The sequence below is a fragment of the Amblyomma maculatum genome, chromosome 11 (assembly GCF_055883805.1).
Source record: "Amblyomma maculatum isolate TAMU_Amacu chromosome 11, ASM5588380v1, whole genome shotgun sequence".
In the NCBI taxonomy this organism is placed as follows: Eukaryota; Metazoa; Arthropoda; class Arachnida; order Ixodida; family Ixodidae; genus Amblyomma; species Amblyomma maculatum.
In genome coordinates, this window is record NC_139354.1 from 4,476,778 (window position 1) to 4,494,785 (window position 18,008).

Below are 18,008 nucleotides of genomic sequence, written 5' to 3' on the forward strand. Positions count from 1 at the left end.
ACACACACACACACACACACACACACAAGCGCGCGCGCACGCAGGCACGTTATTCCCAAGCACGGTACCAGCTTCTCTTTCCGATCCTTTTCAGGTGCGTATTAGGGCTTAAAGTCAGGAGGGTCTGAGGGGGTCTGATACCCCCTACCACTATTTAGGAGTGGTCTGAGACCGCTCCGCTCTCGAATGTAAAAGGATATTGCATGAATACGAAGTAGGCTGCCATTTTTTATTTTTGTTAGTGCTTGGCAGGACATTTCTTCTCTGTTGATTCGTCAATTTCAGTCTGTTTAATAACAACCATTATGATATTTTCTAAAACCCGAGAAGGGAGAAAAGTAATTTCTGCCGTTTGTATAAAAAGATGTGCGAAGTGAGCACCAGCCGTTTCCTCTGCCTGTTTTTTGCTTCCCACCTGTGCTCGAATCAGTAGAGACCCCTCTTCGATGGAGTCAGACTTTAAGCACTGGGTGCATTTGTGCGCAGGAGCCATTCTCAATTAAATCCCAGTTCTACACCAACGCCAGGTGCACTCCGGTATATGAGGGTGGAACTTAGAGGCAAGGAAGGTTTCTGCCCTTTCTTTACCCAGCCGCAAAAAAAGGGGTAGAGAGGGAGCTCTACTTCTTCAGGTACAAACCCTGCACCTGCTCGTTTCACAAGCCTCACCCTCAAGCTCAGCAAACAAAGGTTAAACTGGAATTTTAGCTGTCTAACGGCAGGTTTCGCTTACTATAGACCAGAACACGGAGAATACATTGAAAGCAGCCATTTCGAGTCAAACTTTGAGAAGACCCCAGTTTTGAGGGTGCTGTAGCGCCATCTAGCAAAGCAGCGGCTCTAGACTGCTCAATTAGGTGGCTGAGGATATAAGTAGCCCTTGCGCTTTTGCATTTCTTCGAAGGTTTTTCGACTGGCCGCCCGTGAAATCGTCCAGAGTGATTTTGAGCTTCACGACATGGCAGGGGCAAGCACAGCGTCCACAAGTGGAGCGAACTGTAATCGCTTGGCACTTTTGTATGCAAGATTACTGCAGCTGCGAGTTTTATCATTTTGTTGCCACGGCCCAATAATATACCACGTACTATAAAAACCCTTGCAGTACGCAATATATTTTACCTTCGCGTGTTGTCCACAAAAATGACAAGCGCCACCAACAGTCACTAAATTCCGCTTGACTGGTTGGTACTGCTTATCATAAACATAAGCGGGATGACACGCCGGCGACGCTTGTTAAAAAGCGGCACTTCCTTGTAGCTCCGGCCTGGCTGATCTGATGCTAATTCCGTCTTCTGCCCCGCTGAAACAGAAACGGAGATACGAGGGAATCAGCGTAAATGCGATGTGTTTACTCGCACTTGCCGCCATGCCGCCAGTTTTTGAGCCGCGGGCTGCGACAGATTTTTGAGGACACCACGCGAAAATAAAATATATTGCGCACTGCAAGGGTTTTTAGTACACGGTATATTATTGTGCGCACAAATAAATGGGAAAAGTCACAGCCACAGTATTTTTGCATGCAAAGACACCATGCACCTAACCGTACTATTAACTCCACTTGTGGACACTCTGCTCGAAGATACTCAACGAAAATGTGCAGAACAGTCTTCCCGCGAGGCTAAAATTCACTTTCGAAGATTTTACGAATAGCGAATCGCAAAGACTTCCAAGAAACACAAAAGCGCGGGCGCTACGTGCACGTGTGGCCGCCTGCTTAGACAGTCCAAAGCCGTCGTTTCGCTGGGGCGTTACAGCGCTCTCATAATGGCGGCGTTGAATGTACCCTCCGTGTTTTGGTTTATGGAATGCTATGGTGAACTCGTGCATGTCCACACAACTCACTGACTGTTCATGACGGAATTACTTCAAGAAACAAGACTATCAAGTAGCGCAGTATTCCCCAGGATGATGAACCAACTGGCCCTCGTGTTTGCATTGTTGTATGCATAATAACTTACCACCTTAATATGTAATTATTATAAGAAATCAAACTTGACTAACCACTTAACTAACTACGTGTCATAATTAGTCACCATTATTAAGCATAGTGAATAAATGTAAACGTGACAAACGACTTTACTAATTATGCACCATAATTAACCATCCTTAATACGTTGCTACGATTAAAGATTTATCATTATGCTACGTCGGTAAGTCACGCATTATTGACTAGCTTATGTTAAGTAAAATTGCAATTGACTACTTTTAGGCGCAAATTAAGTACTGGTAATTAATTACCTTACCGTGATTAAATTTAAGTTTATGGTACATCATCAAGATATGCATCGTTGGATAGATAATGTTGAGTGGCATACCCTTGAGTAATTGTAATGATTAATATGATTACCAATAATTAGCTGAAATTATTGGAACTAACTTTACATTACAGAATCATATCATATGTAATTTTGATAGCTTTCCTACTGAAACGCCCGACACGAATGTTATACTGGATTTGGTGTAACGGTTTATTGTACAGCATGAACTGGCATGAAACCGAGAGGAGCTGTCATTCCGGATTTAATTGTATCAGACACAGCCCTGGTTTCGGGAAAAAAAAAATAGCCCTAGGCTAGAAAAAAAAATATTCAGAGCTATAGAATAACATGGTTACATTTACAAAAAAGAATATAAACATGGGTGCAAGCCAGGATTTGAACCACGACGCCCCGTCCTCCTGTCGAGCATGCTATTCACTAGCTAGGCCATTTTTTTTATTGCCTGTTTACAAAACACTGCACAAACACAGGTTAATATGTACAGTGCATTAGCGCCACAGAGTAATACATGGTTCTATTCAAATTTCCTCAGGTGTACCATGTCACCAAGAATGGTCACCCACACAGGGGTTCGTTTTGGACTTGATACATTTCTCTAAACAACGAAACACTCTCATTGAACTTATAACGTGTCGAACACACATTGACATCTGCATGACAAATAGCCATTCTTGTCTTCTACAAACTTGGAAAACCAACGACAATAAACATATCCAACGGTATAACTTCTGAGGCCATTATCGTCTTCCACAAAGTGATAGGGCCCATGGCCATAAACGCGTCAAACGGTATAACTTCTGGAAGTCATTCCCGTCTTCTACAAAGTGGGAAGACCCAGGAATATAAACATACCAAACGGTATAATTTCTGCAAATCGTGGTAATATTCCTCTTGTGTAGCGTAGCTCTGCTGTTTCGCACTTTCTCTCTTTTTCTCAAGTGTAGCAGGCAATTGCGGTTGTAGTTCTCCGAGCACCCATTAAACGCACTGAATCTTTTTCCTGGCTATCACGAGGGATCACCAATATCGCGCATCATTATAACGCAAAGGTGCTTTTGCAGGCACATGTCAGAATATCATTTATTATTGATGGCTTTCTTGTCATCGACTTAAAGCGCATGAAACTCTTGCTGCGTACATAGATACCTAGCGCAGTGGTGCGTGTTATATTACACCATTCAGCTCTGCGTGCTAGCCGCAGAGCAGCGAAGCGAATGAATTCACTTCCGACTAAGCATTTGCGTATGTGAACGCTCAATGAAGCCTCATCTGATATGCAGCTATCAGTGTATATTTCGATGGACAGGGCGGCATTTCAGTTTTTCTTGAGCATATTTTTCATGGTGGTAGGTAGTGAAACGTTACATTCTTCCTTGTACTATCGTTTTGCAGACTCTTCCCAGTCGCAAGTATAAAGGTGGACCATAAGATGGGATAAACCGCAGCGATTGTTACTTGTAATTAACGCGTGCGCTCGCGGGGAAGAACGCGCAACAAGCGATGCGATGAGCTTACGTGGTCGACTTCGATTGCCTCATAGTTTCGAGCTATTTGTTAAAAAAAAAAAAAAAGAAGCGTGCGCGCCCCACATATATAAAAAAAGTGAGGTATACTGCGTATGTTTTCATGCTTATCAGCGCTCTGGCGTGTTCCGGCACTGACATTCCGGTTGAGCGTCATCGGTCAGTCCGGCTCGAGTTCCTAAACGGTTGGTTGGCTTGGTTTGGTTTGTGGGGTTTAACTTTCCAAAGCGACTCAGGCTATGAGAGACGCCGTAGTGGAGGACTCCGGAAATTTCGACTACCTGGGGTTCTTTAACGTGCGCTGACATCGCACAGCACAAGGGCTTCTCGCTTTTCGCCTCCATCGAAAAGCGGCCGCCGAGGACTGGATTCGATTCCGCATCCTTGGGACCAGTAGTCGAGCGCCGCAACCACTGCGCCACCCCGGCGGGGCGAGTTCCTAAACGGAGCTACTCTGTCTGGTATGAGCTCAATACCGGACCGGTATGTCAAGTTTGGGATCTATGTTGGACATAATCTGTCCGGTTTGATCCGCATACCGAATTTGGTTTGCCCAGTATGAGCTTTATAGAAACCGGATCTGTGCACCCTGTTTGAGATCAGTACAGGACATGGTCTGTTTTGGTATGAGCTTCATACTGGATGGACAGGTCTTTCCAGGTTGCGCGTTATACTAGATCGGTGCAAGCCTGTTTAAACTTCATACAGGATGGGTCACGCTGGTTGAGATTTATTAGACCATATCCGGAAAAAAACCGGTTTGGCGCGATGAGATTTTTGAACTGGATATATAAGAGCAATTACATTATACAAACTGCCGCAGGCACTAATTATCCTTAATTAGGTAACTGTGATTAAAAATTAAATATTGGTTTCAATGGCCTCATATATAGTTGAAAAGTTTTGACGAGTAGAATTTGAAAATACTCAACAGCGTGCAGCTATCTATTGATCCTTGGAGCATGCAGGGCTAAACAGCTATTATTTTTTGGTTACTTATACAGCATCGAAGAAATCGTCGATAAAATTGGCTCTACTCCCTCCCCCCTCAACGCACACACGCCGAGCCACAAGATAAAAATGCGCAGACGACCCATGATATTCATGCAAGATATAAGCCTGAGCGTTAGCTGTCTGCGCCAAGATACGTCATTACGTTCTTGCCTTTAAAAAAGAAATGACGTACCGGTGCGGACATAATTAAACGGAGCAGGCTTTTCTGTTCAAATTAAAATCAACTGTCCTGCACTGGAGACAAGAAAACAATATTTGTCCAAGTGATAGGGCACTGGCGTCTACTAGGTTCACACATACCACGACTGCAAGTTCCAATTATGCAACGCGTGAAAACATTTAGAAAGAAATTTCGTGCTTCGTTTACTCTTGTCTGCACCGGTACATTAAAACCACTTTATGAATAATTTATTGCACTGTACAAAATTATTTCCCGTGAAAGACCACATGGGATGTCTAGTAACCGCCGACTACTCTCAAGTGTGAAGGTTTCGAGCTCAGTGGGTCCGTATATCGTTGTAATCAGAGGAGCGGACTCTCTTACCACTTGCCAGAGATATGCTCTTTATTTTTCGAGGCTGCCGTCTTCCGACGGCGGCTGCATTGGTCCCGCTGCGTTCGATCTCCTCATTCCCTACCATATGACAGGAATATTACATTATAGTATGATTGGAAGAGTAGCGCCATCTTCCGGTAGATGATATGGAGTTATTGTAAGTGTCTGTGGCCCTTGAACTCTTTTTCTGTCCTCTCCAAGTTGCACATTAGCTCGGCGCAGAAGATGGAAAACCTTGGTCAACAAACTGCACAAACATTATGATCAACACGCGTAATCTGAATCATTTTCATGACCTTTAATCCTTTTCTTCAGTACTGTCATCGTGAAATTTCCAAGTGAAGTTCCAATGTCATTGGCCATCCTTCGCGGAGCATGCAGGGCCTTGCTCTTCACTTGCATATTTGAGAAATGTTCTCGCGTCGTCGTCATTTCCAGTGAAGTTAATGACGCGTAGACAGTCTCTGCTGCGCATTTTCTCTTTCAGCTCCTGGTTAGTTGGCTTCGGTAGTCCTTTCCGAGAAGCTTTCCCCACGTGTCGTCATGCCGCATGCTGCATGCTGGACTGGCTTACGCGGAATATTAGATGGAGTAATAGACAGAGCGCTTGTTTTAATGCGTCTAGAGCGAAGCGAACAGTGAAAATTTTATGAATAGGGACTATGTCCCATGTGCTTTAGCAAGCGGTGAACGTTTTACAACGCTGAATTTTAGAAAATCCGCGCTTATTGAACTGAATAGAGCCGCGGTGCAAGATATACAACGTATTTGGTTGATACAGAAAGATATTCTATGGATTCTATAGAATATAGAATCTATGATATAGAAAGAGATTCTCAAGAAAATAAGGTACCGGGAATAAGGGAATAACAGCAAGGAGGACTCTGCCATACGGGCTATGACGTTGCCCAGCTGGGCGACACGTAAGGAATAATGAGCACTTCATCCTGGAAGTAGAGCCTTTTACAGAGTTCAGAACAGAGATTTTATTAGCAGGATCAGGAAGAAATGGTCTGGCGAAGGTGGTAATCCCCTCTGCAGCTTGAATTGCAGGCGAGACATCGCACCGGGCAGAATGGGACCGGCGCAGTTTTACCTTGTAAATCTGACTCAGGAGCACATCGTCAAGGTCTGGTGAATGGAGACCGTTTATGGAGGAGCCAAGGGGTCTTCTTCAAAATCTGCACCATCTGTATCAATTAAGCACGTCCAGAATGAGGATGCTAAAGAACAGCGGAATTTGCTCTCAGTACGGCTGGTGGGTCTGTGGCCGGCGGTATCCCACGTCAGGTTTCCGTGCTTCGAATTTCTCCCTCCACGCGTGCATGCCACGGGATATGTCTCATAAGGACGAAATGACCAGTAAGCAGGGTTGCTGTCGCAATAGGCTTAAAAAGGCATCGCCGTCACGTGTCACTGTAGCGTGTAAGGCTTGTATTGCCTCATCAGAAGCATTATAGGTCTCTGCAGCTAGCTGTTTGATGTGGGATTAGGCACTACACTGCGTCAAACAATAATGCAGGTTGGAGGTTTGATTAGCCTTTCTAGACTAATAGGTATGCGCAGAAATTGTGCGTCCGCGCGGGGTGTCTATCCCTGCTAGCGCTTGAATCAATAAAAATATCAAGAGAGAAAAAACTGTTTGTAAGCGACAGATGAGGAAAAAATGGACCTACAAGCCAAGTTGGATGACTGTAGAGTAATTAGTTAATTAATTAGTGCCATCAATGACAAATTTGAGTCGAAATAGCGTTGGATGTCGTATAGTAAGAGGACGTGAAAGCAGCTCGGACGTCGAAATAGTACAAAAAACGTAAAAATCAGTTTAGAAACACCTGATGTGTGTAGAATTAGATTAAGAACGTGTAATTAAGAAGAATTAATTACTTATGTTTACCAAAGGACGTGTAGTTTAGATAAAAAACGAAAACAACTTAAATGATGGCGTCACATCTAGCGGAAGGTCGTCAAAGCAGTGTGAGATCTTGCAAAATGAGCGAGTAAAAAACGCCGGATTTGTGTCGAATCAGATAAAAAAAAAAAGTATCATCATGTGCAAACCGAAAGGAAGCAAATAAGGTCAGACGTGGCAATTGAGTAGAAAGAGTCGCATAACGGCATTCGTCTTACCGCCCTTAAGAGGTATCTAAGTGGGTCAACAACTTTTAACCCACACTCATCATCAGTATACAGTCGTAAGATGTATTATGTGAAGGACCAACCAACATAGATATAAATTTCTTCTTTACCTAATCAAGCCGTACGAACGTACCCGACTGGCCTACGGGTAGCATATCTTATACGAAATCGGAGGGTCCTGGAAGGCTGGGTTACCATCCATCTCAAGGACGATGCCTGAGTTGGCCGCGTAGGTCAGTGCGGCCGTTGTCTCGTGACGTGAGGTCCCTTCACCCGACGACAGGCTAGTGCACGGCCATGTCCCCCGCCAAGCACCATTTGCAAGGGTCACTCTCCTGTTATTTCCCGCTCACAATGCGGATGCCGACACCGGATTTTTTCTTCTGCCGCACTCAGAAGTGTCTGAATATGTCATCTTGGTTTGATGGTCATGGCACTTCCGCCAGTGGGCTACCTTGTAGGAAAGTGATCGAGAACAGCGGGTACTGCTATCCCTATCACTCCTTAGAGCAGATGAAATAGATGAATCCGAGTGCATCGCTTCATAGAGGGTGCTTCTCATATATTAACTAAAACCCTTCTGTCTTGGAAAGTAGCGACACTCTCCTCCCTTTGGCTGCTTTCCTCCTCAATTCTCCTCTGACTTCACTCTCCCACTGGCGGGAGCGCTGCACACGGCACGCTGAACCTGCCTGCGCTCGAGGGGCGCCGCAGAAGGGTCAATGGTAGTGAATGGCTGGGGCTTGTTTTGCTGGCTTTGAAAGCGTTCTTTTAAAAACTGCTTTGCAAAGGTATATTATAATCGATTTGAAAATGTTGTGTTTGGTTTTAGTGGCACATATTTCTCGCAACAACAAAGAAGGAAGGACAAGACAAGCTCAAAACGGCAAAAAATGTTCGCACTCAGTATCACGCTCGGGTACTCTGAAGCATCAAGAACGGGAAATAAACTGAGCCCGCAATTATGGTGCCATCTGTCTTAGGTAACAGATGAATGACATTGAATGAGGGCCGATGGCCCCTTCAGAAATCTTCTGCATCCTTCTGCGTGAACGGGAAACCGGCTTATTCTGACACCAATCGCTTCTGGCTAACCTATAAGCTACCTATAAAAACTTTTTATAGGCTTACTTATAAAAAGTTCGATGTTCCCGTCATGGCCAACGACAGTACTGCCAATGTGGGTTGTTTAAATGAAGGCAGTTGGTAGCGTTCATAAACACGCTTTCTTTGAGTAACGTTTCATTGGGCGCAGTGCAGAACCGATGGCTGACAGAAAAGAGCTAAGGCATGTCATCTACCAAGCTGCTTGACTAAAATTCTCATATAATTAACCAGCCTAGACGCTTCTTTTATTTAAATTTTTATAGTTCACCTGTGATATTCTCACAAAAGCTTTTACATTCTCGAAAACGGCAGTCATTTTAACGCTGCAGGGCCAGAACTTCCTCCTCCTCTTCCCGCAACGCACTCAATCCCAGGTCGCCTGGTTTCGCCCTAGCCGAAAGAATCGGGTTTTTGAAGATCTGAAAATGTATTCACTATTACTGATGAATGCGCATTCATGAATGTGCATATAAATGAAGGTCCTCAGGCAATATAAAAATTTCAGCGCCTGGTTTTTGGTAAACCGATATTCTAGCCAATTTGTTTTGTTTTTCATGTGAACCGCTAGAATCCGTACTCTTCCCAATAAAAATCGTTGAATATGATAATATTTTTAGAAGTTGCTTGCTGTATACGTTGAAATGACCTATACATATGGTGAAGATCATCGCTGGACCATGAGTGAAAGCACTCTAAGAAGCAGGTAAAATGCATTAGGGAAGGAAATTTTCATCTAAGAAGCGGGTAAAATATAGCCGGAGTGGAAATTTCGTAGTGCGTTTTTGTCATTGAGCGATCTCTAAGATGCCTGTAAATACGGTTCACCTTGAGGAATGCGCTTGCCCGGGAAAAATAAGGTATAACTGAAATTATTCTCGAATATAGTTAGGTTTGGTTTCAGTGGAAGGCCGGCGGTTGCATGGTCATAGGTAGGGTTATGGTTCACGTGGTTTAACTTTACAAAGCGGCTCAGGCTATGAAGGACGCCTTCATCCAAACCACTGAGGCACCGCAGCCGCGCAAGCAATGGGAAATCGCTTCATGAATCTATTGAATCGTGAATCGAGCACGGATTGGTTGGCTGGATGTGTGACGTCATGAGGCCACGTGACGCAGCAGACTGGTAGCTGCGTTTTGTTGTGTGCAGGTTAGAATGGGGGAGTCGGGAAAGTTTCTGATTCGAATGAGGCTACGAAATTCCCTGACTGGCTGATGATGTCGCCACGTCAAGTGACGTGGCCACGCGCTGATTGGTCGGAGGGATGTGTGACTTCATGAGACCATGCCGCAGAGCATAGTTGGCAGCTGTGTTTTGGTTGTGTGCTGGCCTGCCTAGACAGCTCCGCACATCAGGTTGCAGTGGAAACAGAATGAACGTGTACGTCTGTTTCTACCGACGGGGCAAAACAACCCGAAATCGCTGGGCTGTGTCCACAAATTATTGCAAGGGTTAAAAGAGAATAGTAATAAAAACTAATACCGCTACAGGAACCCGTAACTGTGTCGCTTTTAATTATCTGATTCTATTCCTAGCGGGGCTTAAGCTTTCTCAAAACTTTTTTTATTGCGCACGCATATGTGCGAATTTGTAAAAACTTTGTTTTGTGCTGGGTAAAAGTGTATCGTTTTGATTGATCACGAGCTAATATTTTGCTTGTTATGCTGTTCGCATCAAGTGCGCAGAGGCATCATTGGCGCCGCTAAACGTAAAAATGACAATAACGCGCCAAGACAACGGCAAAAGGTGGTAATACATCAAACTGGAGACACGGCACGCCGTGCTAGCGAATCAACGAAAATTTTCCCATGCGCGGAATGAAAACTGTGAACGTTACTAAAACACCACAGGTGTAAATAGAACATTGTTGACTGTTGAAATGGCAAACACAATTCTTCTTTATTCGAGGCATCACAGCCAACGGAGTGATTAGAGCAAAGTTGAGCATCGTTACAACAAATGAAGTACTGAAAGAGCGTAGATAACAAAAAATTAAGCTATCACAACAAGTTAACGTTCACAGAGTGAAATGCAGAGAGAAATACCATGTACAAATAACATGTGGAAGAAGCTGTATACTAGGGGCAAAATATGTTTTCTGCCGCGAGCGTCGCATCTGTGTTCGCCGTGAAATCAAGTTAAAAATAGAATTCACGCTCTCCTGCAGACGCATCAAAGCTAACAATTCTTAAGCTCGCTATCAAGCCAGGTGACGTAGAACATTCAGGTGGATCGAGTGTTTTAGGAGAGTGTTTTAGGAGCTGGCGAAATAACCTTTATCTTTCTTGCTGTTTTTTTTTTTTTTTTTTTTTTTTCAGTGATCACGAAGGGAAGAATGGAAATATGAAGACCAAACCCCATCATACGTTGTAGGAGACCTCATATAGTGGGAGTATGTATATATGTATTTCAAGGGGGTGGCTGTGGAATGTCGAATAAAATATAACGTCGTCGTAAATAACTACTGTCAAGCCGACGCAACTGTTTCGAAAGGGGCACTTCAATCGCTGTACGTCAAGCGTTGGGAACCCTTGCAAAGCGCACACCATACGACAAGCCCGTAATGTGCTGCGCCGTCCACGTAACCATGGGACGGACTGTCGACTGTCGGAAGATTCAGAATAAACCATGCGAGAAATGATTTTTCAAAATTCTTGCTACAGCGTATCGATTGGATGAATGCCGAAACATTTTTTGAAACTTTCATCCTAATATAAAAGAAGTCACAAATCCGACGGCGTCCTAGCAATTGCTGACGTTGAAACTTTTCAACGTCTTCAAGAGCCATCAGGAGCGTCTTCCTTCTAGCATTTAATATTCCTCGTTTCGTGACATTTGTGATACTTCGGAAGCATGAATGTTTATCTAGCGAGACTTTTCGCTAAACACAAGAACATGCTCGCATCCAAACGGGCCGAGATCAACTACAGACGCCCAAAACTCACCAGCTGACGATGGCCAAAGTTTCGTCGCGGTGATCCTCTCTTCACCTAGAAGACAATCGTAGAAGATCCGACAGGCGAAGAAGATCAGGAAAGCTCACATATACAAAAAAGGAAGCAGGTCCGGCGAAGCGAAGCGTCCAACGAATCCAGGCGGTGCGGCACGACAGCAGACACACTCCGCGGTTCGCCCTCACGTGTGCGCAAAATGCGCGCGACCGGCAACGATTTCGCGCACTGTTCTTTGCCTTTATGTTGTTTTTATTTTTATTTTACATTTCTTTCGCTTAGTTGGCGTGCGGTTCACGAACTATTCCCTCGGCCGCGGCGACGCCACCGTCGCTCGCATCCGCAGATCCAAGCGGCACTATAGCTCGCAAAAACTCATGTTGCGTGCAGTTTCGCCGAAACCTGATGCAGGGAAAAAGGGTCACAGTGAGCCTCCGAGGCAGAACATAGTCCGCAAAACACGCATTAATGAATATCAGCGGGACATTTCTCTGCTTTTCTTTCTGTTTTTCCGCCGACAGAGGCTTTCCAAAGAAAGCGCAGACGACGTAGGTAGCAGACGACGCAAGTTTACTCGCGAAATGCGCCGGCAGCTCCGCACCGAATAGAGATAGCGACGCCACGTTTCATGTTGAAACATCGCATTTAAAAAGAAAAGTGCGTACCTAAATGACGAATCCTGGAAATTTTTGCGCCATGTCATATTAATAAGACGTCTCGCTCAATCCTTATTGCATTCTGTAGGGTTCTCTGGTACGTTATACCGGAAGTTGACTTTGGGGTGGATAGCAGACGACGTCTTCCTCCAGAAAGAAGGCGATAGTTCTCCAGTGGCTTGATGTAGGTGATGCTACTTTTTATTTCCTTCCAAAACAGCGATTAAATATTGCGCTACGCTCATAGTTAGTGTTCTGCGGTTTTTCGTTTTTTCGGCCATGCACAGTCGGAGGGCACAATATATAGGGAGCCAAAAAACGAAAATCCACACTAATGGAGGAAGCAGATGGGCGTCACGGTTTGCGGCGCGCACCACCAGAGGTCACAGATTACCACAGCTCCTCGGCCGTCTTTCGCGGCGCCTGATTGGTTGCTTGCTTCCGCAGCCTGTCACCGAAAGAGGGCGCGGAGTAACACAGCACCTCGTGGCCACTCTTTTCGCTCTTGATTGGTCGCTCGATCCCACAGCATCCTGCCGCGTTGCACGCAACAAAAGTGCGTGACGCGGAGAGGCGATGCAGCGCAGCCTCGCGTGTCGCTGCAGATGTTCCTACTCTCTCAGCGGTGCGGCAACAATGGGAAGTAAGAAGAGTTTACGAACACAGGTGGCGATCAGCCAGTCGGGAGCCGACGGCGTCGCGACGCCGCCAACACAGCCGCGGGTTCTGTCTGTCTAGAGCACATTGGGCAAATGACCATTTGTTATCTGTCGCTTCGCGCTCTCCTGCGCGCTTCGCACCCGGCGACCTTGTTGATCTGCGGGGACTTAGCTCAGGTCGCGCCCGACTCCATGGCGTCGGCGCTCTGTTGTGATCTGCACGTGCCGCAGGCGTCTTGATTACTTATAACTTAAGTTCCCGATGCTAGTTTCTGTGAGTTGATGTTCTTAATCCAGGGCAAAGCGACCGCGCTGTCACTGACCTTGACGACTGTCATCTTTATTATTACGCTTCCTGACAGACAGTCGTTACTCTTAGAACGCAGGACAAACTAACCTGGCTCAAGGGTCCATTCTAGATCACGTGATTTCAACCAGTATCAATGTGACCACTTCGCTTCAAGCAGCATTTCTGAAGGTATTTTTCAGACCAAGGGTATATTCTCTGTTTACGAAACCATCATTACTAGACAGATGTCAACATGTATTGACGACCGTGTAAAAACATTCACGACCATGCACCTCATGGCACCGCAGCGAATTGGCACAACCTCGCCCTATGATATCGTCTCCCGTGTCCTTACATTAAGATTTTAACACGCAAAGCTTTACCAACTACAATTCCTGCCATCAACGCGGTTACAGTGATTAAAAAGACAATTTACTCTATCTGACAAGCGTAAACGCCCAGCTATATTACTGTAGATCTCACAAAACGTGAGATCTACAGTAATACTCACTGTACAGAACTCACTCTTTGGAGGGGATTAGTATTTCATCCTCAAAAAAAAAAAAAAAAATGAAGGTCTGAGACGATAGCACCGCCAAGCTGTGTCTTCTCATAGCTGCTAACTTGGCAGACACCTGAAGTTGCCTGGAGTTAATATCTGACTTCCACGCCATATATGGTTGTTTTCGTTCAGATCGAATTAACGCACTCTGCTTCTCGCTCTTTTAGCGTGTAAGAGCGGCTTTTATCGTTTAAACTTGCTTGTCTCATTCCAAAGTGTTTTCGAGAAAGGAATACCACAATCGACGTCACCGTTATGCTGCAGGGGCGCTGTCAGCAAGAGCGCGGTTGCTAGTAGATCTGTGATAGCCATCAGCAGTTTTAATATACTGATATATAATTAAGGTCACTTTAGTGTTTATTGTTAAAGAGCTAAAAAGAAGATAGCAAAAGGAAAGACAACGAAACACAAGTGCACACTCGCAATTAAGAAAGAGCAGTACATATGTCCGAAAGGACGAAGATACAAAGAAAGTAAGGGATTATTACAGCCGCACAAGGGATAAAAACAGACGAGATATGAATCCGAACTACTGGATCCGTAGCCCTACGGATGACGTTAATTCCTATTAGTGTTGTCACCTCTGAATTTACCAATATCTTCGCACCCTTACTGTTATTATGCTCATTGTCGCACTGCACGCCACCTAAGCGAGACGGTAGTCCTCTCCAACCTATTTAACGCTACAACGCGATCTGCCCACTGATGTTTTTAAAGCGAAGGGGGATAACTGCGGCGCGTTTCGCGTACTCCTCAGTTTGACCTTCAACCGACCTTCAACCGCGTGCCTAGAGGCGTGCGGCCTGCTCCAGCCCGCTTGTTCTTCGCACGTGTGCTGCTTCGATTCTGCATCGCACACTTCTTATTCACACACCTGGCAAATTTCATTCGTATCTTTATATATAGCCAGTCTCCGTGCAGCACCGCGTGTGACATCATTCCTTCTATGCGCCTCAGTGCACATGCGCGGTGCTCTTCAGCTACTTGCGAAGAATGCATATACATCGAGAATTGCGGCGAGTCTAGTTCTGTGCCATAGAAGAGGCAACAAGGCTTAGTGCAAGCGCTTGCTATGCTCGCCTACAAGCCGAATCTACTCATCCTTCCGAAATCGCTCGAAATGATGAAGTGGCACGTAGGAAAAACGAAGCTGAGAGAGCTAAACGAGCTATGGAAAGTCGCGAAGAGCGAGAAGAGAGACTTGCAAAGCGATGACGTAAGGAGGCGAAGATGATGCGCAATAACAACTGAGAAAGGATTAAGTCTCATCCACGACTATTACCGATTTCACTTTGTGTATCCTGGCTTAGCTGAGTTAAGCCACTGCCATTTTTGTTTTTAGCTAGCACTACCACCAACCGACTGCGTGTGCAGAAGGCGCGCGCATGGAGCTGCCTTCGCTTGAATGCTCCAAATTAGTGTGTGCGCCATCATCAGGCGAGGTCGATTGGTAACGTCAGGTGAGAAACTGAGTAGAGCGAGCAGTATGCCGGCAGACGGGTTGCACTGGTCATGTCCTCGAAGTCAAGGTTTTCAGACGCCACCTACCATTGAGAAAAGTGTGCTACATTATGAGAAAATAATAATTTGAGTTCTTCTCTCACGTTTCTTAGTAACACAGCTAGCTTGGTATTCCTTTATTTCTGTAAGTATCAGCTCGAACAAGAAATATAGTCGAGAAAAGTAGACTGCTCTTACAATTTTGTCACATAAAAAAAAAATATTAGCCAGGCTTTAACTCCACCCAAACCATTAAGACGTGCGAAAGCCCTGCGTGGAATTTTTGGTGCGGTTTGTTTGGTTCTTTAGCGTTGTAATATGGCACAGAGATTGGCAAAGCTTGGTTGGTTCAGCTTGGTTTATGATGTTTAACGTCCTATAAACAGATTCAGGTAGTGAGGGACGCCATTGTGGTGGGCTGCGGAAGTTTCGATCCCCTTGTGTTCTTTAAAGGGCACTGACATCACACAGCCCACGGGCGCCTTCCTTTTCGCCGTCATCGAAAAGTGCCCGCCGCAGCCTGGACTCGACCCCCACCCAATTCGCCATCGATTGGCGAAGTGTTCGAAATTACACAGCATAAAAACGGAGGTTGACATGTTCTAATCGCTATCGCAAACTAGCCTTGAACTCGATAGCAGGATGCATGCTACATGGGAGGTGAAATGGCACCACGCTGAAGGCAGCACAACAACAGTTGGGTCACAACTTTGATACGAAAGAGCGGAAATCTGGCGCCACATGACAGTCGATTCCATATGAGCAAATGGCGCCCCAGAGGCGATGAAGGGAGGTGGCTTGCAACGCGGGCATATGTTGTGCATGTCGACGTCCCACTTGAAGCGTCGGCAGCTGGACAATTTCTGGCATCATAGTTGCTATGGCAAGCAGAAAGGCGCAAGCAAGATTTTTGCCCAGCTCTGACGATTGCATGAGAGCTTTCTGACCAGTAATGCCAGTGTAGTTATCTTGCCTCCAGCCACCTCTACGGTCGAAGAAAAAGGTACAGAGGTTCAAATATCATTGAAATGAGTTTCATGAGCATACGCCATCGGCCGCAGCTAGTTTTGCAGCTTTAATTTTGGCAAGCTTCATGGCAACTGGGTAGCCTGGCTTCTTTTTCGCAGGTCTAAGCTATCTATGCTGCTTGGCATGACTGCCAGACAGTCATGCCATCTGGTGGATTCGCCCCACATTACGCTCGTGCACCTCGTCCGCCTTCGCAGAGATGACGTATGTGTATGGCGTATTTACAAAGGGTAAATGAAGCAGCACAGAGGGAACTTAAGGAAGATGATGTCCACTGCACAGCGCGAAAGTGTGTTACAGTTAGAACTTGATGGTGACGACGATGTTTGCTGCACACAGCGAGAGATAAAGGTCAAATGTTCGGAGCCAGATGATCTCCAGGTTTGGTGCGGGAGAAGTAGAGCTTCCGATTTAAAAGAAGCTGTCACTGCATATAGAAATGGCTTAAAACATGACTGTGGTTTTAGTGTACGAGAAAAGCTTATATCTTCTCTAACATGGGGTTTCTGCAAGTGCTACTACTCATGCTGTAACAGTGACTAGTGGTACAACCAAGAGACTTCTGCATGGGTCTCTCCTGCCCTTTCATGAAATATCAGCGCAATGATATAGAAGTTTGTGCGGTGTCTGCGATGGCTAGAGCGCCGATTATGGAATCAGCCTTCCATCGGATTGGTGCTGGCACATACTCAAACACAGAAGCCTCAGATGTCACCACTTTATTTGTTGTCTGTATCACACATAGCAAAACACTCTTCCGCTTCCTAAAGTTTATCAGAATAAGTAAAACTAAGCTTTTCGTGTGACTCTCCCAGTGCATCAATCTGATTCCAAATGAAAGCTTTTAACCATGAAATCAACAGGAATTTGATGGCAGTTTGCAGCTACCTTATTCAAGCTGCCACCTCTCGCGGTGACTGTTGGCGTCCATTAGCGAAATTTGGAGGTTTCTAAAGGGAAAAAACAGACAAATGACCGGGTTCCTGTTGCGACTGATGGGTACTATCAGTTTAACTGCAGAAAATTCATTGCGTTGACTGGTTTTCCCAAACCGAGACCGCGAAACACAGAGCAGCCAGACAAATGTGATCAAAATTTTACACAAGGATTCCACGACTTCTCAAAACACTAGCTATCTCTTGGAGATCGCCGGAAAACAACAATGTTGAAATTTCGTTTTGATCATCAGGCAAATCTTTGAATACTGACAGATTACATGTGAATCAAATACTTACAAGAAAAACATAATGCCATAAAAGCAATTTGTGATCCCGAAATAATGCATACGTTAACGCGCTTTGTTGGCGGGGAATAACACAATGAAACAACTTGCCAGCTGCTGTTTCAAAATTCGACACATTGTTTTTCTACGACAAAGGATTAACAAGAGCATGTAAAATGCATCTTTTCATAAGTTATAACTTTGTACTCATTGCTTTATTTTTATTGTAGTCTTATAGTCATGTTCTTTTTTCTAACAATGCTTGCTTGTTCTGATAGTGCATAAGAATTCTTTCTCCTTTCCCCCATACGAAGGGCTATAGCGGCCAAGAGTGACGCAAAAAAAAAAAAAAATCAAGACGCGCCCCTCTAAAATTATTTACAACCCATTATATTTGGGATGAAAGAAAATCAAAGTTGGTATCAATAGGCGATGCCGTATTACTTCACTCACTAATTGTAATCATAAGTATAAGCGGCCTTTTAAAGCAAAAGGTGCACTAGCCCCATTACGCGAAAATATCT

General features: G+C 45.0%; 1 protein-coding gene across 2 annotated transcripts in view; it reads right to left on the reverse strand.

The window, feature by feature from the left end:
- The window catches only part of LOC146172690 (G1/S-specific cyclin-D2-like), a 288,222-nt gene extending 276,304 nt beyond the window's left edge, over positions 1 to 11,918 (reverse strand). For both annotated transcript variants that reach the window (XM_084583919.1, XM_084583918.1), the window contains exon 1: positions 11,562 to 11,918. The gene's annotated coding sequence lies outside the window, so the exon portion shown is untranslated. The remainder of the gene's footprint in view (positions 1 to 11,561) is intronic.
- Positions 11,919 to 18,008: the final 6,090 nt, after the last annotated feature.